This window comes from Centruroides sculpturatus, unplaced genomic scaffold (genome assembly GCF_000671375.1).
Source record: "Centruroides sculpturatus isolate CEXI.00-Female unplaced genomic scaffold, Cexi_2.0 scaffold58, whole genome shotgun sequence".
In the NCBI taxonomy this organism is placed as follows: Eukaryota; Metazoa; Arthropoda; class Arachnida; order Scorpiones; family Buthidae; genus Centruroides; species Centruroides sculpturatus.
In genome coordinates this window covers 787990-815510 of record NW_019384407.1, presented here as the reverse complement: position 1 = coordinate 815510, position 27521 = coordinate 787990, and the positions used below count along the sequence as shown (strand labels likewise).

General features: G+C 27.4%; 1 protein-coding gene and 1 long non-coding RNA gene across 3 annotated transcripts in view; one reads left to right on the top strand and one right to left on the bottom strand.

Annotated features, from left to right (window-relative positions):
- The window catches only part of LOC111618898, a 60735-nt gene that overhangs the window by 17222 nt on the left and 15992 nt on the right, over nt 1–27521 (top strand). The window lies entirely within an intron of this gene.
- LOC111618927 lies at nt 22832–23990 on the bottom strand. 2 transcript variants are annotated; one of them, XR_002755653.1, is made up of 3 exons: nt 23715–23990; nt 23027–23116; nt 22832–22954 (listed from the first exon to the last, which is right to left on the bottom strand). It is a non-coding gene; the product is annotated as an uncharacterized LOC111618927 (long non-coding RNA). The 2 variants fall into 2 exon arrangements; XR_002755654.1 differs by having other exon boundaries at nt 23842–23990.

Here is a 27521-nt window from a genome sequence, read left to right as displayed (position 1 = left end):
CAAACACACACTTATTATGAAATAGTAGTTAGAAGAACACTAATTACCTTGATAGCTAATTACTCCATCTAATGACTTTAGTTCAGCATGCATCTTAACTGACTTCTATCCACCAAACCAAAACAACTTTTGAGAGCTTTTGCTGATGCTTACTTTAATATGTCAATAATTCAATGTACTTTATACATTATTACCATTAAAGTGCATTGTTGAAGTCAGCAAGCCGCGAAAAGTCTATTCAGGATTAATTTTACTCATAATTTTAAATATATTTTTTTTCCCTCTTCCTTTCGTTTGCATCGATCTATTTTATAACTTGCTAATTGATTGCGAACATTATTCAATTTTTAATGTGTCACTTTGTATGCGAAACGATTTAAATTTAAATTATCCGCTACTACCAGATAAAAAAAAGTTTTTAATAGCGTAATAATTGATACATTTACTTTGAATTTGAATTGACCAATAACTAGATAAACTCTTTATTACTTAATAAGAATGATTGTTACGTCAGGAAAGCGTTCGGAAATTTGAATTCTCTTCTAACCAATCACTTTCATCGTTCGAATTTTGACCGTTATTTTATTTTATTTTATTTTTTCTTTCGTTCGCGGCGCTGAAATCGTCGATTACGTAATAACATACGTTAACCAATTGAATCGTTTTTCCAATTTTTTAAAACGATTGCATTAGAATAATGTCGTGTGTTTTGTGTTACTTTTAAACGTGTTAGTTTTAGGAAAAATTTCTCGCGCACAAACACACACAAACATACACACACATGAAAGTTTAAGGTAGTAATAGTGAGCAAGAGCTAAGACAACATGACTAGTATTGCAAGCACGTAGTTTCTTCGTTAGTCATGCAATGCTGTCTTTACGATCCTGTGCAACATCCGGTATAGTTTACATATATCGTGCTAGAAGTTCGTGTTCCTTCCAACAGTCAGGAAACAAAAGGCTTGATTGATGATCTTTCGAATCTGCACGCTAATACTATATCACGTGTTTCGCCCTAGTCGTTAAATTCGCGAAATTTCACGTGATTACAAATTGTAAAATTTGCGAATCTTCATTTGCTCTAGTTTATCTACTGGGGTACTTTTTCATATTAAGTTTACTTTCCAACATGTCTTGCATGCAATATCATTTATACACACAAGGTCAGCAACAAAGTCAAATTCATTTTCTTTTCTTTTTTTTCGTTATAAGTAGAGCAAAGAATTAACAATAAAATTCAAGTTTTAATTTCTACATTTATGTGATTTTTAAGGCGTGGCAATCTCAGATTTGTAACTGTTATTTTATTTTATTTTCATTTTTACTTTTCCTGATGTTGTATAACAATGAGAGAAAGTATGCGGATAGTTTAAAAACTGGCCCCCGTTCAAGATTTTCTTTATCATTTTTTGGACTTGGGGGCCTCTAAAAATGCAAAAATAATTGTAATTTTCTATATATGTATGGATGTTAGTGTATGTGTGTAGGAAGTCAAATTTTTCGCCGAATTTGAAACTTAATAAATCCTGTGCCCATTGTCGAAAATTTCTGAAATTTTGCAGGAAGTTTCGTGTATTAGGAGAAAACGTTTCTAGAAATTTTCAGGAAAATCGGACCATTTATTCGGGAGATTTGGCCCCTAACCTCTTCAACCAATCTGACAATGGTGCGTTATCCTACGAGCAAAAAGATCAATTGCCTGGGGCTTCCGCCAACGGGGAGTCCCAAACCAATCTTTTATAAGAAAATATTTCCCCAAAACATTCCCCTGAAGGAAAATGCCTGAAATCAATACTGTACATGGAGCCCCACGAAGATATAATGCACCAATCTTAAGACTTAAAGATAATGGTAGCAATTATTAGGAATGAAAACAAATAAAAGAATGCCAGAAAAGTCCAGTAAAAACGTTGCCAACGTTTATATTTCTTCTCCTAGTTGAATTTCTCATTCTTACGTACTGCAATACTGATTTTTTTTGTTTGTTTTGTTTTTATTGAAAGACAAGAAGAATTCATAACTTATGCAACAAGCTGTGAAATATTTATCAAATTTCCAACATCCTATGTGCATCTTTATTTACCGGTTTAAAATTTTTATTAATATACAATTTTATAGAGTTAGTAAAAGAAAAAAAGAGGACGAAAAGAAGAAAGATAACATAACCTAACTGCTAAAAAAAACAACTAACAATGTTGTTCTCTTGTTTGTGGAAGATCGTGAAGAAATTTTGTTGTTTATGTTCTGTAACTATAGCGTGCAAGAGAACACTTTTCTCAATCATTTCTTTTCTGTCTAATAATTTATCAAATTTCTTTAGAAAGACAGATTTTTATCATTCGAAGTATATACAATAATTTTTATAAAAATTTTATTCTAGTATACCTGAATTNGAAATTAACCAAAAAGGTTACACTTTTATGTAGAAATTAACCAAAAAGGTTACACTTTTATGTAGAAATTAACCAGAAAAGGTTACACTTTTATGTAGAAATTAACCAAAAAGGTTACACTTTTATGCAAAAATTAATCAGGGTTACATTTATGCAAAAAGTTTTATGAAAATCAATATTTATGATCTCTTCTTCTGATTATCATCACTTTCTGATAAGTAATTTCTTTCAATTGAGATCGACAGATAATATTTTGTCCACATAACCTTTATCCTATCTGAAGATAAAAGAAATCCTTACAATCTTTGATAGATGACATGATAAAAAAAGTATTGAGAAGATCATGAGATATCCATCTTGTAGATAGATAATTGCAATTTTGCAAGAGTGATGTATAGTACAATATATATATATATATAATAGTAAATTATATATCTTTTACGAGAATAATTATTTTATAAGCTTAACTTAAATTTAATTATGTATACAAGCTTATTTTGAAGGAAACACGAAAAAATTGCTTATGAAATTACGCATAAAACAATTAATCAAAGATAAATATGATATACAGTTGGCTTACGATTAACACGACAAATAATAGATAACGAAGTGTTGTGACAAATTATGGTGTGTCGTAACAATAATGATACACCTAAAAGTTAGATTAGAGGCACTCGCTCTAAAATTAAGCATAAATTATATAAAAACATACTTTATTGGCCTGCAGCTTGAAAAAAAATTGTACAGCTATATAAATTTCCACTGTCTATTCTTCCTTAATATCGAGAACGATGAAATTCGAGACCGGATATGGAAAGCTTAGGGGGGCCTCGATTAACTATATACGAACTTCCGGTCTATAATGCAAATCACGTGATTTCAATTCAAAAATTTTACCCAGAACAGAGTTACGTAGATGACCGGCAAGACACTGTTGTTGTCAGGAAAAGTATGATTTACAGGGGCACGACACTACTAATTTGAGATCGAGAGCGTATATTTTAAATTAAATAAATTTAAAATGTGATATTAAAAATTGCATCTTGGCATTAATATTTGCTCGTATTAAAGTATAAAATGCCCTCTTTAATAAATGATAACTGGCGATGCCTTTACATTGTCTAAAAGTCATTAAAAAATAGTAAAATTTTGATTTTTTTTAAGCGTAAAAAAAATATTTTATAATGTGTTTTCGAAGCTTTTATGAATAAAAGAATAGGTTTTTTATGAATATTTTATTATCCTTTCATAAAATAATAAAAATTTCCGTCTTAATGTTAAGAATCATACGAAAATAATGCGCTGAATACATTTACTCTATTGATTTTTTCTTATATATTTTAATTTTAATCAATGAAAAGACACTTTTAAAAAATTCTATAATTTATTTAAAGAGTTAATAATTAAAAAAAAACGTTCGAGTTCGAGAAATTTAAGAGGAAAAACCGTAATAAATAACAATACTTTAAGTTTAAAAAATTGTTTTTAATTCTCTATAGACTATATTTTACATTTAAATAGTTAAAAAAATTTTTCAAGGAAGAAGAAAATTAAATAGAGAAGACTTGAAATCTTCAATAGAATCCGTTAAATAGTAGATTTAGATATAGTTGGCTTACGTTCAGTTCTAGTATAGAAGCCCATTAACTTCCACTCTGCAAGGACCATGGACTTTCTTCTCTTGTACTCCCAGTCGTGTCATTAGTTTTACACTCAATTTTTTTTGTTTCTCCAGTATTGGATCGAACTTCTATTATTCTCAGCACTGCAGGCAGGAAGGCCATTAGCTTATCCACAGAATAGATCCTGTCTTCGTTGAAGAACAATTAACTCTGTTTACTAAGTTTAGTCAACTTATAAAATCCAACTATGTATAACTTCCTTTTTTTTCCTCCTCTTCTTTTCATTGATGATAAACTCCTCTATTGCCCAAGATAGAGAGGAAAAGTGCCATAGAATCTAATAAGAAATGGTATCTGGAAGCGTTAAATATTGTATTAAATTTCTTTTTTTATTTTTTGGCCACAGCCACAGCTAAATTTTTTTTGTTTATAAAATTCTTTTATGATTATGTAAATCTTTTACATTTTTCTTTAACATTTAGCATCAATACTTTAGCATTATTTATGCTTATGGATTATGAGCTTTTACGTTTAATTTTCTAAGAATTTCAACGTAAAATTTACAATTTATTGTAGAAAATTTATTATTAAATGTAAAGAAAATTACTTTAAAAAGATTTAAAATTGGCAAATTTGGAAATTTAAAAAAAAGAAAAAAAATTTTCCTCAAATTCTGTTTTAAAAGTCTTCTCGAATTTTTAAAGCGAGTTAAAAATCTAGAAAAATTATAATAAAATAAATTGGAATTAAATATTATATAACGATTTTAATTTTTCTAATTTGAAAATTTTAATAATTTGAAATTTATAAATAAATAAAGTTGTTGTGTAGTAAATTCTTATGTGAAAGTATAAAAGTAAATTTGATTAGTTCTCATCCTCCTCATCCTCATCATAAATCTCTTTATATTCTGATGCAAATTCCAATTTAAAAAGTGATTATTCTAAATTAAATCTAAATTTTTCTCTATTAGTTTTTGCATTAATAAAATAGAATGATAAGTCAGCATTTTTCCCCTTTTTTTTCCTCCTTCTTGCATAAAACATCAAATTAAAAGAATAAAATTCATGCTTTAATAATAAATAATTATTCTAATAATACTTTACACGTTTAATTGCGTTAACGATATCTTCCACAATGATTTCCTCGATATAGCGCTCTCTTAAATAGAGGTGCCACGCTCCTACTGCGCCAATCAATGCTTGGCAAAGGGGCATTAATCACGTAAATTTCAAACTCTTTAACCTCAAAAAAACAGAAAAAAAATCGTTTTTAGACCTCGTTACATTATTACTCAAGATTCTTCAGTTTAGCGTCACACTCGATTTAAATTGTGGCGTTATATCGAGGTTTAACTGTATTTTACAATCTTTAAGTAAAACTTCTCAGAAATGTGTGTATTTTAATACATTTTAGAGTCATTAATTACTTAATTTTTTAAAAATATATTCCTGTATTTTTAAGAATTAAAAATACAGGATTAAAAATCTCGAAATTTTAATGAAATTAATCGGAATTACTTTTCAATTATGTTATATATTTTTTTCCTCCAATTAAAACATAAAAATTCCTACAGATGTATTTTCTTAAAAGGTATCATTTTTCACAAATGTAATTGCTTCTGATCATTTTCTTTTCATTAATTATACATATTTATCTTTAAAAATTATATTAAAATCTTAAAAAAATTAAAAAATTAAAAATAAAATAATGATGAAACCTGCATCATTTTTTAAAAGAAAGAAAAAAAATCCATTTATTTTATAAAATTTTTAAGGATTAAATGACCGGCNTAGGTAGTTAAGTTAATTATCTTTATCTCTCTTCCTAATAATCTTAAGTATACAATATTTTGTTTCTTACTTCCTGATTTAAAAATATAATCAAAAAGAACTTTGCATGGGCATGAATGATAATGACCATATTAAATGGGAATAATAAACTTTTAATTTCTTATTTAATTATTATAAATTATGTAAAATGAGATTATTTATTATTTATTGAGTAGTGTTTTAAATACAGGATATTGCTTTTAATTCTTTTTATCTTGATAAAACTCTGGTTATTTAAGACTTTAATTACAATTTTTCTCTTTAATTTTATTCTTAAATAATACTTCCCTACTCACCCCCCATCTTTAATGTAAAATTTAATTTTCTTGTTTTCTTAAATTAAGTAAATTTTGTAGAAAATCTTTCGAATTAATTCTGGGATGTAAGCTCTTGTCCATGTTTAAATAAACACAATTATAATTTTGCTTACTGGAGATAGACAAGAAAATATTTAAAACAACAAAATCTTTAATATAAAAGGATTTAATAACATTTTAAATGGATTAACAATTAAATAGTGTAACAGGATAACTTAAATGTATTCTTTTCAATATGTTTACAATACACAACACCAATGTTTAATTGTTAATCCAGTTAAAACTTCAAATTTAGTAACCACCTGTAATGAGAAATATATCAAAATTTACTTAGAAAATGTAAATAAATGTGTTTAAACAGTTATTTTTAATGCTTAAATACAGAAAAAAAGAGAGAATTTTGTAATCATAACAGTAAAAATTCATTTAATTTCAATTATATAAACTCAATTTGTTGATTAAACATCTTAATCTTAATTAAAATTATGGAATGAAATATTCATAATTTAACCCCATTAGAAAAATTTCTATTGCCTGAATTTAATAAAATTGATAATTTAAAAGAAGGAAAAAATAATAAAATAAATCAATAATCTTTTACAATCTCAGTAAAACCCACTTCTAAGATAGGAAAAGTATATGTTTGAGATGTAGTAACCTTAAAATAACTTGACAGAATGATGTAATAACTTCCTAATGAGCTCTTTCAGGATCAATTTTAATTTTATCAAGCATCAGTTATTTACTCAATTTGTGATCTTCATTAACAAATCATAATGACTGTCTAACAAAAGCATCATTAATCAATAAAATACTAATTAGGTTATTGCACTGTTTCTATCCATTCCAAGATATTGCATATTCATTAAAATTTAATTATAAAAGAAAAAAGTATATACTACAACAGCCTTTTGACATGAAATTTTAGTTATAAAAATAATTTTCTTGTGTTTAATAATAGAATAAAACTTAAATTATATTATTGCATTGCAATTTTTTAAATATTTTATGGCAAAATTTCAATGCATTTATAATAAAATTGCTATAATTTTCTTATGGTAAATTAAGTTAAAAACTAAAATATAAATATTCTGTGATTAGAAAAGGAATCATTACAGCTCTAATAATAATAATAATAATAATAATAACAACAACAACAACATACAGACTAGATGACTTCATTCATTTAATATATAAATATATTTTAAAAAAATAAGAAAATAAATTGAGCAATAACTTTCCTTCCAACAAAGGGATAATACTTTCAATAATAATAATGGAAATAAAATTTATTATTTATAATAAATTACAAGAATATAACAATATATCTTAACTAAAAATATATAAAGAAGTGGGAAAAAATATGCCATGATATGTTTTAAACTCTATACATTAACATAATGGCCTTAAGTTAAATTTTATTGTAAAGCTTTAGATTTTATTTCTTAGTTAAGTTTAGAATTATAGCCAAAATTTTCTCTTGGTGTGCTTATACACACACACACACACACACACACAAACACACACTTATTATGAAATAGTAGTTAGAAGAACACTAATTACCTTGATAGCTAATTACTCCATCTAATGACTTTAGTTCAGCATGCATCTTAACTGACTTCTATCCACCAAACCAAAACAACTTTTGAGAGCTTTTGCTGATGCTTACTTTAATATGTCAATAATTCAATGTACTTTATACATTATTACCATTAAAGTGCATTGTTGAAGTCAGCAAGCCGCGAAAAGTCTATTCAGGATTAATTTTACTCATAATTTTAAATATATTTTTTTCCCCTCTTCCTTTCGTTTGCATCGATCTATTTTATAACTTGCTAATTGATTGCGAACATTATTCAATTTTTAATGTGTCACTTTGTATGCGAAACGATTTAAATTTAAATTATCCGCTACTACCAGATAAAAAAAAGTTTTTAATAGCGTAATAATTGATACATTTACTTTGAATTTGAATTGACCAATAACTAGATAAACTCTTTATTACTTAATAAGAATGATTGTTACGTCAGGAAAGCGTTCGGAAATTTGAATTCTCTTCTAACCAATCACTTTCATCGTTCGAATTTTGACCGTTATTTTATTTTATTTTATTTTTTCTTTCGTTCGCGGCGCTGAAATCGTCGATTACGTAATAACATACGTTAACCAATTGAATCGTTTTTCCAATTTTTTAAAACGATTGCATTAGAATAATGTCGTGTGTTTTGTGTTACTTTTAAACATGTTAGTTTTAGGAAAAATTTCTCGCGCACAAACACACACAAACATACACACACATGAAAGTTTAAGGTAGTAATAGTGAGCAAGAGCTAAGACAACATGACTAGTATTGCAAGCACGTAGTTTCTTCGTTAGTCATGCAATGCTGTCTTTACGATCCTGTGCAACATCCGGTATAGTTTACATATATCGTGCTAGAAGTTCGTGTTCCTTCCAACAGTCAGGAAACAAAAGGCTTGATTGATGATCTTTCGAATCTGCACGCTAATACTATATCACGTGTTTCGCCCTAGTCGTTAAATTCGCGAAATTTCACGTGATTACAAATTGTAAAATTTGCGAATCTTCATTTGCTCTAGTTTATCTACTGGGGTACTTTTTCATATTAAGTTTACTTTCCAACATGTCTTGCATGCAATATCATTTATACACACAAGGTCAGCAACAAAGTCAAATTCATTTTCTTTTCTTTTTTTTCGTTATAAGTAGAGCAAAGAATTAACAATAAAATTCAAGTTTTAATTTCTACATTTATGTGATTTTTAAGGCGTGGCAATCTCAGATTTGTAACTGTTATTTTATTTTATTTTCATTTTTACTTTTCCTGATGTTGTATAACAATGAGAGAAAGTATGCGGATAGTTTAAAAACTGGCCCCCGTTCAAGATTTTCTTTATCATTTTTTGGACTTGGGGGCCTCTAAAAATGCAAAAATAATTGTAATTTTCTATATATGTATGGATGTTAGTGTATGTGTGTAGGAAGTCAAATTTTTCGCCGAATTTGAAACTTAATAAATCCTGTGCCCATTGTCGAAAATTTCTGAAATTTTGCAGGAAGTTTCGTGTATTAGGAGAAAACGTTTCTAGAAATTTTCAGGAAAATCGGACCATTTATTCGGGAGATTTGGCCCCTAACCTCTTCAACCAATCTGACAATGGTGCGTTATCCTACGAGCAAAAAGATCAATTGCCTGGGGCTTCCGCCAACGGGGAGTCCCAAACCAATCTTTTATAAGAAAATATTTCCCCAAAACATTCCCCTGAAGGAAAATGCCTGAAATCAATACTGTACATGGAGCCCCACGAAGATATAATGCACCAATCTTAAGACTTAAAGATAATGGTAGCAATTATTAGGAATGAAAACAAATAAAAGAATGCCAGAAAAGTCCAGTAAAAACGTTGCCAACGTTTATATTTCTTCTCCTAGTTGAATTTCTCATTCTTACGTACTGCAATACTGATTTTTTTTGTTTGTTTTGTTTTTATTGAAAGACAAGAAGAATTCATAACTTATGCAACAAGCTGTGAAATATTTATCAAATTTCCAACATCCTATGTGCATCTTTATTTACCGGTTTAAAATTTTTATTAATATACAATTTTATAGAGTTAGTAAAAGAAAAAAAGAGGACGAAAAGAAGAAAGATAACATAACCTAACTGCTAAAAAAAACAACTAACAATGTTGTTCTCTTGTTTGTGGAAGATCGTGAAGAAATTTTGTTGTTTATGTTCTGTAACTATAGCGTGCAAGAGAACACTTTTCTCAATCATTTCTTTTCTGTCTAATAATTTATCAAATTTCTTTAGAAAGACAGATTTTTATCATTCGAAGTATATACAATAATTTTTATAAAAATTTTATTCTAGTATACCTGAATTATTTATGTGATTATCTAGATTTTATCACTGGTTTTAAACCCATTAAAATTATTATTTTAGGTTTATTGTGTACAATAAAAAAATATGTCTTTTTCCTCTCTTAAGAAATGTAAAGGTTTCTTTTTCTTATCTATAATTAAATTTTGTATAATTAAGCGTAATTTTAAGTATTTAAACGTAATAAAATTTGAGTATTTATTTAATGCAAGTATATAAAACTTCTAAACGGCGGCCATTTTTACAGAAACATTTAATAAAACTACAAGCAAGATAACTTCCAAATACAGTCGACCCTTCCTATAACACTGTTGATTTTTTCGTTTTATATGAATTCCATGTTGTACGAGTCATTTAGATTTTACAAATACGAGTGCACGGCTATGAATGGCTCACATATTTGTAAAATCTAAGTAGCTCGTACAACATGGAATTCATATAAAACGGAAAAATCAACAGTGTTATAGGGGGGTCGACTTGTAACCATTTNGAAAGCGTTCGGAAATTTGAATTCTCTTCTAACCAATCACTTTCATCGTTCGAATTTTGACCGTTATTTTATTTTATTTTATTTTTTCTTTCGTTCGCGGCGCTGAAATCGTCGATTACGTAATAACATACGTTAACCAATTGAATCGTTTTTCCAATTTTTTAAAACGATTGCATTAGAATAATGTCGTGTGTTTTGTGTTACTTTTAAACATGTTAGTTTTAGGAAAAATTTCTCGCGCACAAACACACACAAACATACACACACATGAAAGTTTAAGGTAGTAATAGTGAGCAAGAGCTAAGACAACATGACTAGTATTGCAAGCACGTAGTTTCTTCGTTAGTCATGCAATGCTGTCTTTACGATCCTGTGCAACATCCGGTATAGTTTACATATATCGTGCTAGAAGTTCGTGTTCCTTCCAACAGTCAGGAAACAAAAGGCTTGATTGATGATCTTTCGAATCTGCACGCTAATACTATATCACGTGTTTCGCCCTAGTCGTTAAATTCGCGAAATTTCACGTGATTACAAATTGTAAAATTTGCGAATCTTCATTTGCTCTAGTTTATCTACTGGGGTACTTTTTCATATTAAGTTTACTTTCCAACATGTCTTGCATGCAATATCATTTATACACACAAGGTCAGCAACAAAGTCAAATTCATTTTCTTTTCTTTTTTTTCGTTATAAGTAGAGCAAAGAATTAACAATAAAATTCAAGTTTTAATTTCTACATTTATGTGATTTTTAAGGCGTGGCAATCTCAGATTTGTAACTGTTATTTTATTTTATTTTCATTTTTACTTTTCCTGATGTTGTATAACAATGAGAGAAAGTATGCGGATAGTTTAAAAACTGGCCCCCGTTCAAGATTTTCTTTATCATTTTTTGGACTTGGGGGCCTCTAAAAATGCAAAAATAATTGTAATTTTCTATATATGTATGGATGTTAGTGTATGTGTGTAGGAAGTCAAATTTTTCGCCGAATTTGAAACTTAATAAATCCTGTGCCCATTGTCGAAAATTTCTGAAATTTTGCAGGAAGTTTCGTGTATTAGGAGAAAACGTTTCTAGAAATTTTCAGGAAAATCGGACCATTTATTCGGGAGATTTGGCCCCTAACCTCTTCAACCAATCTGACAATGGTGCGTTATCCTACGAGCAAAAAGATCAATTGCCTGGGGCTTCCGCCAACGGGGAGTCCCAAACCAATCTTTTATAAGAAAATATTTCCCCAAAACATTCCCCTGAAGGAAAATGCCTGAAATCAATACTGTACATGGAGCCCCACGAAGATATAATGCACCAATCTTAAGACTTAAAGATAATGGTAGCAATTATTAGGAATGAAAACAAATAAAAGAATGCCAGAAAAGTCCAGTAAAAACGTTGCCAACGTTTATATTTCTTCTCCTAGTTGAATTTCTCATTCTTACGTACTGCAATACTGATTTTTTTTGTTTGTTTTGTTTTTATTGAAAGACAAGAAGAATTCATAACTTATGCAACAAGCTGTGAAATATTTATCAAATTTCCAACATCCTATGTGCATCTTTATTTACCGGTTTAAAATTTTTATTAATATACAATTTTATAGAGTTAGTAAAAGAAAAAAAGAGGACGAAAAGAAGAAAGATAACATAACCTAACTGCTAAAAAAAACAACTAACAATGTTGTTCTCTTGTTTGTGGAAGATCGTGAAGAAATTTTGTTGTTTATGTTCTGTAACTATAGCGTGCAAGAGAACACTTTTCTCAATCATTTCTTTTCTGTCTAATAATTTATCAAATTTCTTTAGAAAGACAGATTTTTATCATTCGAAGTATATACAATAATTTTTATAAAAATTTTATTCTAGTATACCTGAATTATTTATGTGATTATCTAGATTTTATCACTGGTTTTAAACCCATTAAAATTATTATTTTAGGTTTATTGTGTACAATAAAAAAATATGTCTTTTTCCTCTCTTAAGAAATGTAAAGGTTTCTTTTTCTTATCTATAATTAAATTTTGTATAATTAAGCGTAATTTTAAGTATTTAAACGTAATAAAATTTGAGTATTTATTTAATGCAAGTATATAAAACTTCTAAACGGCGGCCATTTTTACAGAAACATTTAATAAAACTACAAGCAAGATAACTTCCAAATACAGTCGACCCTTCCTATAACACTGTTGATTTTTTCGTTTTATATGAATTCCATGTTGTACGAGTCATTTAGATTTTACAAATACGAGTGCACGGCTATGAATGGCTCACATATTTGTAAAATCTAAGTAGCTCGTACAACATGGAATTCATATAAAACGGAAAAATCAACAGTGTTATAGGGGGGTCGACTTGTAACCATTTTTTTCAGGAACATTATACAAAAATGTATACAAAACAACCTCCAAACAATGGCCACCTCTAAACGGCGGCCATTTTTACAGGAACGTTAGATAAAAATAGTCTCTAAACAACGGCTACTCCGAACAACCGCCATTTTTTTTAATGTCTCCGTCAATAACCGTTGTATAGAGGTTTGACTGTAATATACAGCAAACAAATAAATTTTTATTAAAATTTTAATTAATTATCATAATTAACAATTAATTTTTATTGTTATCGAATTTTTTCGTAATTTAGTTTTTTTTTAAATTTAAACGAATTTTTTACGTTTGAAGAATTTACGTCAATTTGACGTCATATTTTAAACTTATTCATTGTAAAACTGAAGAAATGACGTCAAATTGACGAAACGAACAGGTATAATAATGTATTTGTATTCAAAACTTTACTGTAAAAAATGTAATTTATAAATAAATGTTAAATGTTTATTTTTAAAATATAATTTTAAATTGTTATCCATGTTTATAGAGATTACAAAGGTATTACTTTATCTAACATCTGTACTCTCATTTATCTGTCTTTTTGTAAGATTTTCGGGAATTAAGTGAGATTGGAAGTTAAAATTTTCAGGGATTGAAGATGAATAGTTTCTTCATAGAATTCATATCGAATCTTACTCTATTTCTATTTTATTCCTTCTTCTATCATCTATAAAAATAGAAGTTTTGAGAAAATAAAATTGAAATTTTGTGTTCACTTTCTTCGTTCATCTGTTCGTTTGGCTGTTCACGAAATTTTTCGTGGTTAGATCAATCAAATATATATAAAGGCATAGATAGAGGGAGGTTTAAGGCACAGGATACGAAAAGGCCTCCAAAATTTAATCATTTATATTAAAAAAAATTATTGAAAATAATCTGAATTAAAGATTCTTTTGATAAGTGATCAAAACAATTTTGTTTCCTTGATTTTATTCATATACAGTCGAACCTCCAATAACGACCACCTCTAAAAGGCGGCTACACTTTTAGGAATACTGAATAAAAATGAATGCAAAACAATCTCTAAGCAATAGCTCGTCAGTGTCCGTTGTTTAGAGATTCGACTGTATTTGTATTGCTCTACTTTATCACCATCTCAAATCTCTCAATCCATCCTCTCTAACTTATCAAATTTCAGTTTAATTGATATAATTCAAAATTTCCTCATAAAAATGTTTATTTCCTGATATTAAACTTTAATTAAAGATACAGAAAATGTATATTAGATTATATTAGTTATTTACATACATAAACAAAGCAGGGATATTTATTTATCTTTTAAATTTAAAAAAAAAAAGTAATAATAATAAATGACCGATGAATTTTACGTATAAATAAATTATTTCCATATTTGTTAAAGCAATTTTTTAAAATAAATATTTAATTACTTAAAAACAATGGGGGGTAAAAAAAAAAACATGGCGAAAAATAATTGTTATAAATCGCTAAAGCTCGTGTGACGTTGCTTAAAAATTTAACGGCATTTTAAACGAAATATAAATTTTAAAAAATAATAATCACTGTATGATGTCATTTAACTGTTATAAAACAAATACAAAAATTCCAATTCGTCGATCAATCAAAACAATATTCTTTAAGTTTACTTATACTTTTGAGAAAAACTGTTTATCAAACATATGTTTTCATAAAAGTCTGAATTTTTACTTTAAATCATAAGAATTTTCTCGTATAGATGAAAGAATCATATTTACAGAAAGATATCTTCTGTTTTTTTTTTCTATTGTTTAGCTATATTTACTGTCTTCTACCACCGTTTCTCCCTCTCTTCCTTTTAAGTTTTCGAAATAAGTCTATGAGTCTAAGCATAAAATAGGCATATATAAAATGTAGTTTGGTAAAAATATTGTTGTAGTAGTAAAAAATAAATATATAAATATATATACAAGTTGTTTTCTTAGAAATTGCGATGATATTTATATTTTTGTATATACAGTACTGTACTTGTACATCACCAACAACAATAAATTTCATCATGCAAAATGGCAAAAAATACAAGAAAAAAAAAAGTTAATAACAAATAAGTTATTGCTATAAATTAAACTTTCAGAGCGATTTATGATCTAGTCTTATCATGTTTAATGATGCAGATTCTTGCTTGGTATGTGATCAAGAAAGAGCAATTTTCTCTGAGTGAAGACACCAGATTTTTCTTTTGGTTTCTTACGTTTCTGGCTGTTGTATATATAACAGAGGGAAAGTATGGCGCTCATTCAGAAAATGACACCACGCAGACTTACATTTTTTGGAGTCAGAGACCTTGAAACGTCGAGAAATGTAAAAAAAGTTGGAGGTTTTTCCATATGTATAAGTGGTAGTGTTTGGTGGAACGATTTTGTTCACCTAATTCGAAGCTTAATAACTCCTGTACCCATTTTCGAAAATTTATAAAATTTTGCAGAGAGGTTTAGATATCAGGGAGAAATATTTCTAGAAATTTTCAAAAAAATTGGAATATCCGTTCGTGAGATATTGCCCCCACCCCCTTAATGTCACCCGAACCAATCTGAAGACATACAGGCAATGGTAGCAATTATTAGGGAAGAAAACAAATAAAGAATGCCTGGAAAGTCCAGCAAAAACATTGCCAGCTTTTATTTTATTTTATTTTAGTACCCAAGATCTCATCCAATAATGTTTCCCGTGTTGTTAAATATTTAAGGAAGCTCTATGAAATATTTCAAGATGTTATAAATATCAACACGAATCAATGTGGCATAAGTTTCGTACATAAAATTAACTGAAATTCGCTTAATTTAAATCGTATAAATTTAAATTAATGCTTGTTAGAATAGTAGATTTATTTATTTATAACTTTATTCATGGGAAATATTTTATTCTTATTAAATATTAACATAGATGCCAATCATTTACTTTGAAAATATTAACAGAATCAGAAGTATTCCTTTGAGAATTGTAAGAATTGTAGCTCTATAATAACTATAGTTGGTAAATATTTGATCATTGAAGGTGATTTGATCATCGTTTATTTCTCGTTGTGTAAATTAGATGCTGTTCTTCAATGCAAAATACATGTATAATGGATATTCATCCCTGTTATCTTCCTCATCTTGCAAACCACAAATTCGTGGAGTCGACATTTACTTTCGTTATTTATTAAACTTTCGAATCTTTCTCTGTTTATCCTGAAATTAAAGAACGCATTAAAATCAATATTTGTATAAAATTTTCTTAAGAAAATAAATTATTTTTCTCTTCTGTTAAAAATCAATACGAAAAGAAATTAATGAGGATAGAAATAAATGTAACTAGAAGCTATTTAGTTCTGATTTTTAAATAATCAGCACGAAAGTGAAGACAAAAATTAGCTTTTAATATTGTTAAAATTTCATTTTTGTATAATGAAAATATGAGAAAATATTTAAATTAATAAGATAATTATTAATATGGTAACAGACTTTTTATAATTTTAATTGGCCTGCATTCTTGAAACCTCATCAGCCTCAAATCTCAATTAGAACCTCAACCTCGTCACGTAGAATGAGATGCCAAAGTGTATGATTCTTTATAGAATCTCCTCATTAACATTATTAATTAAGATACCAAAATCCATGGTATTTTATGGAACCCCTCATTAGCATCTATTACTTTTTAGAGTTAAAGTAATGTGTTAAATTGATACTACAAGCTGTGTACTTTATTATCGTAGTAATAAAAAAAATCAACTGTCATCTTGTATTTTATACTAGCCATTAAAAAATTCATGGCATCTTTCCCCTAACCTACTCTGTATACGGGTTTATTATTAAAACAATATTAAAGAGCTGAAATTTTATAATAAAATATTTAAAGAATAATACAAGTAGACCTGTTACGTTATTCAAAAAAAAATTCTACGACCAATCATCGTCGAGATAACCATAATTTTAATCAATTTCACTAACGATCCGTCTTCACGCGTATAACTTACATATTTTGCGGAGGACTTCCTATGTTTATCAAAAACTTTTTACTTAATTTTATCTCCTCAAATATCTACTTTTAAAGATGTAATTATCTTCATCTTGTGTAATTCTATACGTTTAAAGTAATGATTATTTTAAACATATCAAATTTCAAAGAGTTTGTAATTACGTTTGTCAAGTATTTTGTTGTTCGGATAAAATAGATAATTCAATTTTATACTAAATTCTATTAAGATTTTAATTCATATTCTTAAATATAATTAAATACATTTAAAAGATGTTTAAAGTTAGGATCACATGAGGCATTTTCTTTTTATTTTTTTTGGAACCGTTTGAAAAATTATTTTGACCGTTTAAATGAATTTTTTGCTTGTTTAATTTTGATTTTTCTTTTGTAGCTTTTGATTTTGTAGAGAAAATCTAGCAAGAGATATGTCACAAGGTTTTAATCGTTTACTTGTGTGCGTGGGTTGTATTCCTGTCATATTCCATTAATCGTGTAACTGTTTAAATAGAAAAAATATATATATATTTTTATAAATTTAATATAAAATTATTCTACACGATAGATAATAAATTAACACTTAATTACGTTTCCTTAATAATTTTTTTTTATTAAATACATACTTTAAAATGCAGTTAGAACGTTATCTGAAAGCATTTAAACGGTTTAGCTACATTTGAATAAGGAAAATAATCGATTAACTTCATATAAATATTAAGTGATAATGAATAAGTTGATTATCTCTTGTCTACCTCATTAAATTAAATTAAATCGATTGTAAACAATGATGTAAATATTTATATTTTGTAGAAATTTAATAAATATATATTTTAATTAAAAAAAAGCCACGTTATAACCTTACAATTACACACAAAATGACTGGAAGATGTTAAGGGGTCATCCATTAATTATTTGTACAGTTTTTGATCCTTCCTTCCTTGTGTACAATAGTGTACTTTTGGAAAACTCTCCCCTTTAACCACGTGATACTTTTGTTAAAATGATCACCTGATATTTAAAGAAATTACTTGGAATAGTTTCGTCGATATCATTCACTCGACTGGTAAGTACAGTACACTTATAAAAACAAATTCGTATGCCACTAATACCACTAACAATGTCCACATAAACAATACCTCGACCTTATCTTTCTCTATTGTGTACAATGATGTACTTTTCCCTACCCCTTTAAACTGTACACGTAATTAATGGGTGATCCTCAATGATAATAGAAACTTACTCAAACTATTAAGTGACGTGATTTATAGGAGAATAGAGGATACAAAACCAAAATTTCAAACAATAAATGATAAATACATATATATATAAACCAAAAATTAATAATTAGTAAATCTGCTAGAACAATAAAGGATTGAATAAAGTTTATAGACGTTTAAATGTAGAAGAGTGTTAATTGTTAAATGTATAGTGTTTCTGACACTAGAACTGTTCGAAATAAATGATTACGTTTACAGAATGACCTAGAAAATCCTACAATTAACATTTAATTTATATATGTACAAATTAAATGCTAAAATTTCAAACTGTCCGTTTATATTATTTAATATTCGATTTTCTGTGAGGTAGCTCAATTATCCTCATATTAATTTAACATATAATAAGTTAAAAATTATCACGTACAATAGTTTTTATAGGTTTTTACCATAAATAAATAATATTTATAATAAATAATAGATTTTTATACAAGTTATAAAGCTCAGTTTACGTATGAATAAAAGAATTCCATCGTAAACTAAGTATGAAGACAGGAAAAAAATAATAATAATAACTGTAAATTTTATAGCATTGTAAATGTTAGGTAAACCGTAAAATTTATTTAAAAACCGAAAAATTTACACAAAAAATCCTTATTAATTCTAAACTATCGAAAGAATTAATGCATTTAAATCAGTAACATAAATCTAGTTTTATCGTCGCTCTTAGTGTTTAATACTCCATTGTAATGCAAATTATTATTATTATTATTTTTTATTATTATTATTCTATTCACAGAAGTTTATTCTTACTGTATGGCATCGAAGTGTTGCTCGTTACAATCATTGATCATACCAGCACATTCATTGATACTCACACACACAGCCACTCGTTTAATCACACAAGCGTAAGGGTATCGACGTAGAATATAGATTTAGTAGGGATATAATACATCAAAAAAATAAAAACCCGGATAAATAAATATAGATATAAAAGCTACACGTGGTTAAGTATCTTTTGAATACAGATAAACCTTCAAATACAGTCAAACATTATCATTTTGACAAGTTGATAAATGGTTATTTGTATGACAAATGTGCTACTGTGTAGATAATTGTGAGGTTTCTGTAGGATAGCTTGATATATAGTAATCTTTACATTTCACACGTAATTTGATGCTTAATTATCACTTTAGTTAATGTAGGCAGATTAACGGTAAAGAGAACATGTACAGCATCCCGCTTTAATTTGTTTAAAATGATTATTAATAACGCAACCTGAACGATTCTCCACCACCCCTCTTTTGTATATAAATAGAAACAAGCCTTCGACTGTGTTGTACATAATTTATAACCTTGTACACATATGTATAACAAAACGAAAAATTTAATTATTTAACAAGGTAATTAAATAAAATAATATTTAATAAATGAGAAAAATGTTTTGTTTTCTTGTGAATAATTTATAATTTTGTTATATATTTATCTTGATTTATTAATAAATAAGTAAATAAATTAGCATTTTTCTTCGCCCTCTTTTTTTCCATTATTTATAGATTTTTAACGGTAATTAACGAATTTATTTAATATTTTTTTTTTCGATTAAAAATTGTAGAAAACGGTTCTTAATTAATGATGAGTAAAGATAATTAGATTATCTTCATCATCAATTTTTTTCGGGGTTCATATACTTAATTATTATAATTATTTATTTCGAATCATTAATTAATTTATGGTTCTAATGTTAATAAAATAATAAACCAAGAAAATTGAGTCAATAAAATCGATTATTTTGGCTCATAAATTCGATTGTACTCTATAATTTTTCGCAACTTTTCTATCTTCATCACTTTTTCGGGTTCATATGCTTTATTTAATTATTGTAATTATTTATTTCGGATCATTAATTTATTGTTTTAATATTATAATAGTAAAATAAGACAATTAAATGAATAAAATCTAATAACTTAGCACATACAACTCGATTATGCTCTATGAAAATAGCAATTTTTCTAACTTTATTGTCATTTCTTCATGTTTAATTCATTTAATAATTATAATTATTTTATTTCGAATTATTAAGTTCTAGTGTTATAATGTTAATAAAATGATAAACTAAGAAAATTGGGTGAATAAAATCCAATATTTTAGATATAATTCGATTATTACCTATGAAAATCGCGAATATTCATCGATTGGCATCACTTATCTATAAGTTTTCCAAGCAGAAAATTGCATGTTTATTTTCTATATTATAATATTTATAATCAACTTACCAAATACTGAAAATTAATTATATTATACCATTATAAGATAGGAAGACAATTAAGTATTAATTATTAGAAACTTAGGTAAATACATATATTACAGATTTGTATAACAGATGATCATTAATACATTATCTTTGACTTAATTACCGTTAAGTTTGTGCCACATACAGTCTCATAAACGTACATTTACACTTATCGATCATAAAGTATGCTTCGTTACACCGACAAGACACTACCCCTCCCCCTCTCCCTCTTTTACTGTCTCTTATGATTAACAAATTGCATTTTAAATGAAAAGGAAAATGCTCTGTACTTTAACACTAGATAAATGTTTTAAATAACAATAGAATATTTTAAGGATTTACTAAAATTTTCCTCGATACCCTTTACATTATTTATCTGCCTGTCCTATTTAAAGCTTTTAATGAAATTAATTATGCATCTTTCCTATTTACAATACTCTATTGTAAATAGCCAAGGTGTAGTTTAATGCTTATTTGTTTGATTAAACCAAACTCTACACGTGTTCATTCAAAATGCTCGTGTTTAAAGATTACTGATAATAAATATTTTCCTAATTAATTATAATTTAACAAGTAAATATAATCAAAATTTGCTTAATTTTTATTATTATTTTTATTATTTTTTTTGTTTACACACCACCCCTTTCTGTAGTAAATTTGATGTACAGCAGTTAAATGGCGGGTGTCTATCTGCACACTTAGTGTTATCTCGCTACCAGATGAGATATTTTCACCACGTAGCTCTTTTATTCAAACTGATGATTTACTTTTCATTACTTAGCACTTTCATTCTAGTTGATAGTGCACGTTTTTTTTATTCTTTTATTCCTTTTTTTTATTCTTTAAATTAGTGTTGTTATAAGTAAACCTAACTTATTCTAACTAATATTCTTATCTTTATTTTTATTTCAGTGTGATAAGATAAAATTAATTGATAAATGCTTTAACTAGGTGATTCGAAAGTTTAAAAGGTAAAAATCAATATTTGAATAAATGATGGGTTTATAGGTCAGGAGATTCAGGAGATTTTCTTTTTAATTTTTCCTTGCCATTTTCGTTAATTTTGTTTAGTTTTAATGTAAGAAATATATTTCATTTTCGTGTAATTTTATAATAAAAATGTAAGGTTATACATATTTTAGTTGAATTGCTTAGTTTGAATTGAATAGTTGAATTTGTATATAAAACGTTTACGACAGAGCGATGTGTAGTCATTGACTTTTATTTTCAAAATCACAGTTTTGTGTGTGATTTCTTCTAACCGAAGCTCTATGTGTGCTAACCAGAACTCTACTTATGCCCTTTTCTAATCCACTTATGCTCCCATCTAACCAGAGCTCCATGTACACTCTTCTAACCAAGGTTTATGTATGCTTCTATCCAACCAGAGCTCTTTCTGTGCTCCCTTCTAATCACAGCTCGCATATTCTCTTTTAATCAAAGCTCTACGTATGCTCCCACCTAACCAGAGCTCCATGTACAGTACACTCTTCTAACAAACGTTTATGTGTGCTTCTATCCAACCAGAGCTCTTTCTGTGCTCCCTTCTAATCAGAGCTCGTATATTCTCTTCTAATCAAAGCTCCACGTATGCTCCCATCTAACCAGAGTTCTAATATGCTCTCTCTTCTAACGCTTAAACACGCTCTTTCCCAATTTGATATCACCAGACTTATTTCTTCGTATGTCAAGAAGACCTTAACCATCAAGCAATTCAAAGACAACATTCAAGAAGAAATTCGAGCGCAGAAAAAGATTATTTACCGATAAAATTTCCAATGAACAGTCTTAAAAATTCGATTTTCTGCATTTTATTACACAAGAAACATAATTGACAAACAAAACAAAAAAAAATCTTTATTTTATTTTTATAAATGGTAACGCGACTTATGGACCACCCCTGTTTACATATTGTAAAAAGTGTACAAGTTTAGATCAAATAAAATTAAATATTTAAAGGCACAAGACGAATTTTTTTTTCTTTTTTTATAGATTTAATTTCTAAAATTAAAAGAGAAGGAAAAAAAATTATATCATTTATTGTTATTGTGATAATGAAAATTTAAATCAAAAGTTTTATAACAGAAAATTCTGAGGATATTTATTAAATCCAGAAGATTCAAAACGTAAAGTCGAGAGGAAGAAACTAGAAAAAAATAGTAAAATAAAATAAAAATAAAAAGAGTAGAAATCAATGTTGAAAAAGGAAAAGATATAATGAATTCTAGAAATAGATTCAAAAAATTTCNTTATATCATTCATTTTAATTACTAGTATAAAATATTTATTTTCTATAAGCATTTTTTTATTAATGATAAAATGTCCAGTGTTAAATAATTACATTAAAAAATGTTTTTTTTATTTTAAAGTTTTGAGAAATTGTAAATATATACATAAATATATATATATATATATATATATATATAATTATATTTTTCTTCTAGTCTTAGGATCATCCTTTCCTTTTCTTGAAATCTCTGAAGAGATTCGTGTTTCTTACATGAAACTTAAGCAAACTTTTAATTGTGTAGCGAACAATTTCTGATCTTTAAAGAAGATCTGGAAAAATAGTAAAATAATATTTTTTTAAAAAAAGAAGAAGAAAATAGTGAAGTAGGAACGATTTATTACAAGTTAATCTTCGATTCAACTGAAGCAAATCAGTGGTTATCATAGAGTGAAGGTCCCCAATGGTTTGTCTAAGAATGTTCTTAGTGGTCACTGGTTAATTAAGCAAAGAATTAGGAAAAAAAATACCGTAGTAAATACATGATATAAGTAATTAATTGGATATAGATTAATGCCATTTGGGACACGATATTAATCGCGTTTTGTAAATAAATGGCGTCAATGGAAAGCTTTGTTTCCTTTATTTTCATTTTCCTTAAAAATTATCTTAATTTACCATCTTAAAAGTATATAATTTTAATTAATAAATTAAATTAGATTAATCTTAATCAGTTTATAATTTATTTTTCAACTTTCTTGTATTAAAAAAATGCACGTTTATCTCGAAGGACGTGATGGAAAATGAAGAGGAAAACGAAGTTTTAAACTGGAAACTCGGTGGAAATAAGTTAAAATTTGATAAATTCAGATAGTTTTTTTTATTTATTTTCCGTTTTTATTTTAGTTTATAAAATATATATATATATATTTACACGTATAAACCGGGGCCAATTTCCTTAATGATGGCTTTCGACTGATGTTCAACGAGGGATTCGGATCCCTCCAAAAAAGAAATTCAGCATTTATGTCACCGGCAGCAAAAGTTATGCCAGTATATTTTATTTAAAAGTGTAATTAATATATTATTTACCGGTCATTTAACATGTTAGAGTGTTTGGGTGTGTATCCAGTCGAAGGAACCCTCTAACAGTGGACCACTAAGTTGGATATTTGCAGTTATGTGACAGCTACGCCCATGGATCGACACTTTAATTTACCTGAGAATGACGAAGAGAAAAACTACAGAATAAAATATTAATCTACTTGGTCACGCAAGAACAAGTTGACTCGTCCAACTAATATTATTTCTATGGCCCATGTACCTTTTCATTGCTGGACAAAATAGCTTAGTGTATGGCCAATCGGAATTAAGCTAGAGAAAAAGAAAATTACTTCCGTAATAATAAAAGAAATCCGATTTTCTTTTTAATTTTTCCTTGCCATTTTCGTTAATTTTGTTTAGTTTTAATGTAAGAAATATATTTCATTTTCGTGTAATTTTATAATAAAAATGTAAGGTTATACATATTTTAGTTGAATTGCTTAGTTTGAATTGAATAGTTGAATTTGTATATAAAACGTTTACGACAGAGCGATGTGTAGTCATTGACTTTTATTTTCAAAATCACAGTTTTGTGTGTGATTTCTTCTAACCGAAGCTCTATGTGTGCTAACCAGAACTCTACTTATGCCCTTTTCTAATCCACTTATGCTCCCATCTAACCAGAGCTCCATGTACACTCTTCTAACCAAGGTTTATGTATGCTTCTATCCAACCAGAGCTCTTTCTGTGCTCCCTTCTAATCACAGCTCGCATATTCTCTTTTAATCAAAGCTCTACGTATGCTCCCACCTAACCAGAGCTCCATGTACAGTACACTCTTCTAACAAACGTTTATGTGTGCTTCTATCCAACCAGAGCTCTTTCTGTGCTCCCTTCTAATCAGAGCTCGTATATTCTCTTCTAATCAAAGCTCCACGTATGCTCCCATCTAACCAGAGTTCTAATATGCTCTCTCTTCTAACGCTTAAACACGCTCTTTCCCAATTTGATATCACCAGACTTATTTCTTCGTATGTCAAGAAGACCTTAACCATCAAGCAATTCAAAGACAACATTCAAGAAGAAATTCGAGCGCAGAAAAAGATTATTTACCGATAAAATTTCCAATGAACAGTCTTAAAAATTCGATTTTCTGCATTTTATTACACAAGAAACATAATTGACAAACAAAACAAAAAAAAATCTTTATTTTATTTTTATAAATGGTAACGCGACTTATGGACCACCCCTGTTTACATATTGTAAAAAGTGTACAAGTTTAGATCAAATAAAATTAAATATTTAAAGGCACAAGACGAATTTTTTTTTCTTTTTTTATAGATTTAATTTCTAAAATTAAAAGAGAAGGAAAAAAAATTATATCATTTATTGTTATTGTGATAATGAAAATTTAAATCAAAAGTTTTATAACAGAAAATTCTGAGGATATTTATTAAATCCAGAAGATTCAAAACGTAAAGTCGAGAGGAAGAAACTAGAAAAAAATAGTAAAATAAAATAAAAATAAAAAGAGTAGAAATCAATGTTGAAAAAGGAAAAGATATAATGAATTCTAGAAATAGATTCAAAAAATTTCTTTGGGATTATTTAGAATTCTTAGGATTTCTATTTATTTTTCGTTTTATTTTTAGGTTTATTTGGATCTACGATTTATTTTCGGAGCACTGTTTATTTGGATTATTTTATTTATTTATTTATTTTATTTTATTTATATATTTAACTTCAATTTTAATTGTTTGAATTTCTTTCCTTCTAATGTTTGTTTATATGTCTTTAAGCACGAATTCTAATAAATATATTTATAAAATTATTTATTTTGTTTAAAAAGGAAACAAATTCCGAGATTGTTTCCTTAACAGATATTTATATATATATATNTAATAATTCAAAATCTTTTGTTAAATCCGGAATTTCTTCAAAGAAAATAGTTTTGCAGATGTATATATATATAGGTCTATATATTTTCTCACATTGTTTCCAAGTGGAATTACCTATTTCTTTTTAAAGATTAAACAAGGAAAACTCGTGATCATTGATCACGAGTTTTTCTTGTTTAATCTTTAAAAAAGAAGAGGGAAAAAATATATATATATATAAAGAAATACAAGGATCAGAAAATATCAGTGGATATATATAGAGAGAAAACTAGTTTGTTTCTGAAAATTCAATTTAATCCTAATATTTTTAAACAACATAAAGAAAAAAAAAATTGTATAAATATTTTGGAAAAGTTCCAAACTATTTTCTATTCGTTGCTTTCAAATTTATATCAAAAATTATACGTTTTAAATGAAATTATTTTGAGCCATTTTTCACTCTAAATGGACTTTAAGATCCTTCTTCTTCTTCTTCTTCTTTGATAATTTAAGAAAGTTTAGAAGTTTGCAATCTTAGATGCAAAAGCATAAATTACTCAACTATGCTTTTTTATGGTAGAAGACAGCTTGAAAATTACGAATTTTTTTTTTTGTTTTTTAGTATTTTTGAAAGAAAATAAGCGCGTGAGACATTCGAAATACGAATTTATATAGGAAAAAAATAGTTTTCTAGAATGGTTACGTCCAAAAACACAACTTAATTACATAAAATTAACGAAAAAAAAAGGGTCGAAACTCTTGGAGAAATGACGAAAACAGAGGAAGTAGGGGGAAAAAAAGTATATAATTGTTTTTCTAGAAGACACGACATAAGTTGTGTTAGGTCACAGAAAACAGCAACGACATGATTTATTTGCAAACGTAACAATGATTACTTGTAAGCTAGATTCAGAGGTCAGAACAGTAGAATGATTAATATTAAAGAGAAATCAAACATATGCAGATTTAATCATTATTCCACTCCTTCAGTTTCCTGTGATTCATACCATCCAAACTCCACATATTACGAAGAAAAGTTAAATACTTCCTGGATATGCAGATGTTCCTTTTGTTGAGTGAGGATAACATACACACCGAAAAAAAATATATATATACCCTTCTTTGATTTATAGATTTAGATATGGCCCATACAACTCTGGGTCTTTAGTAGAAGTTGCAATGCTTGATATGTAAAATAGTTTTAAATCCCATCCATGAATAAAATGGTTGTTGAGTGGCGCAAAACTGCACGAGGGGGTTTTACACACTACTGTGTATCGATGCATGAAGTGTGGCAGTGTTATACGTGTATCTCTCTCTCTTCTAGAAATAAAATATTCTACGTTGTCATTCTTTTCAGTTTATTCTAACGCGAAGTAATCTTTAAGATACAAAAGGATGTCCATTTGTTATACATAACATGCTTCTGTACTTGACAGTTTGAATGCATCTCTTAGGAAAAATAAAAAATAAAATAAAATAAAAATTCGATAGAAATAACTTCGAACGAATGGTAAAATCTTTCATTATAATTTATTCTTTACTAAATCATTTTATATTTTAATTTTTATCCTTTATCTATCCTTAAAACAAAATGGGTGCCTCATACATTAACTGCTTTGTTTTAAGTTTAATGAGTAGAAATTACGTTAAAAAAATGCTTAAATTAATAAATTTTTGTTGTTTTTTAAATGAAAAATTTAAAATTTTATAGATTAATAGCTCATCAGTGACGTAATTTTGCTCTGGAGTGATCTGGGGATGGTGTAGAAAGTATAGTACAGTACAGTACAATTAGAATAAAACTAAATTAATTATTGCATAATTTTCTTTTATTTATAAAAATTAAAATTATATAATTATTTAGTAAATAATAAACTATAATGAAAGATTTTTATCCTTTATATGTCCTTAAAACAAAAGGAGCTTCCTCATACGTAAGGCAACTTTCAATTTGTTTTTTTTTTTTTTTTTTTTT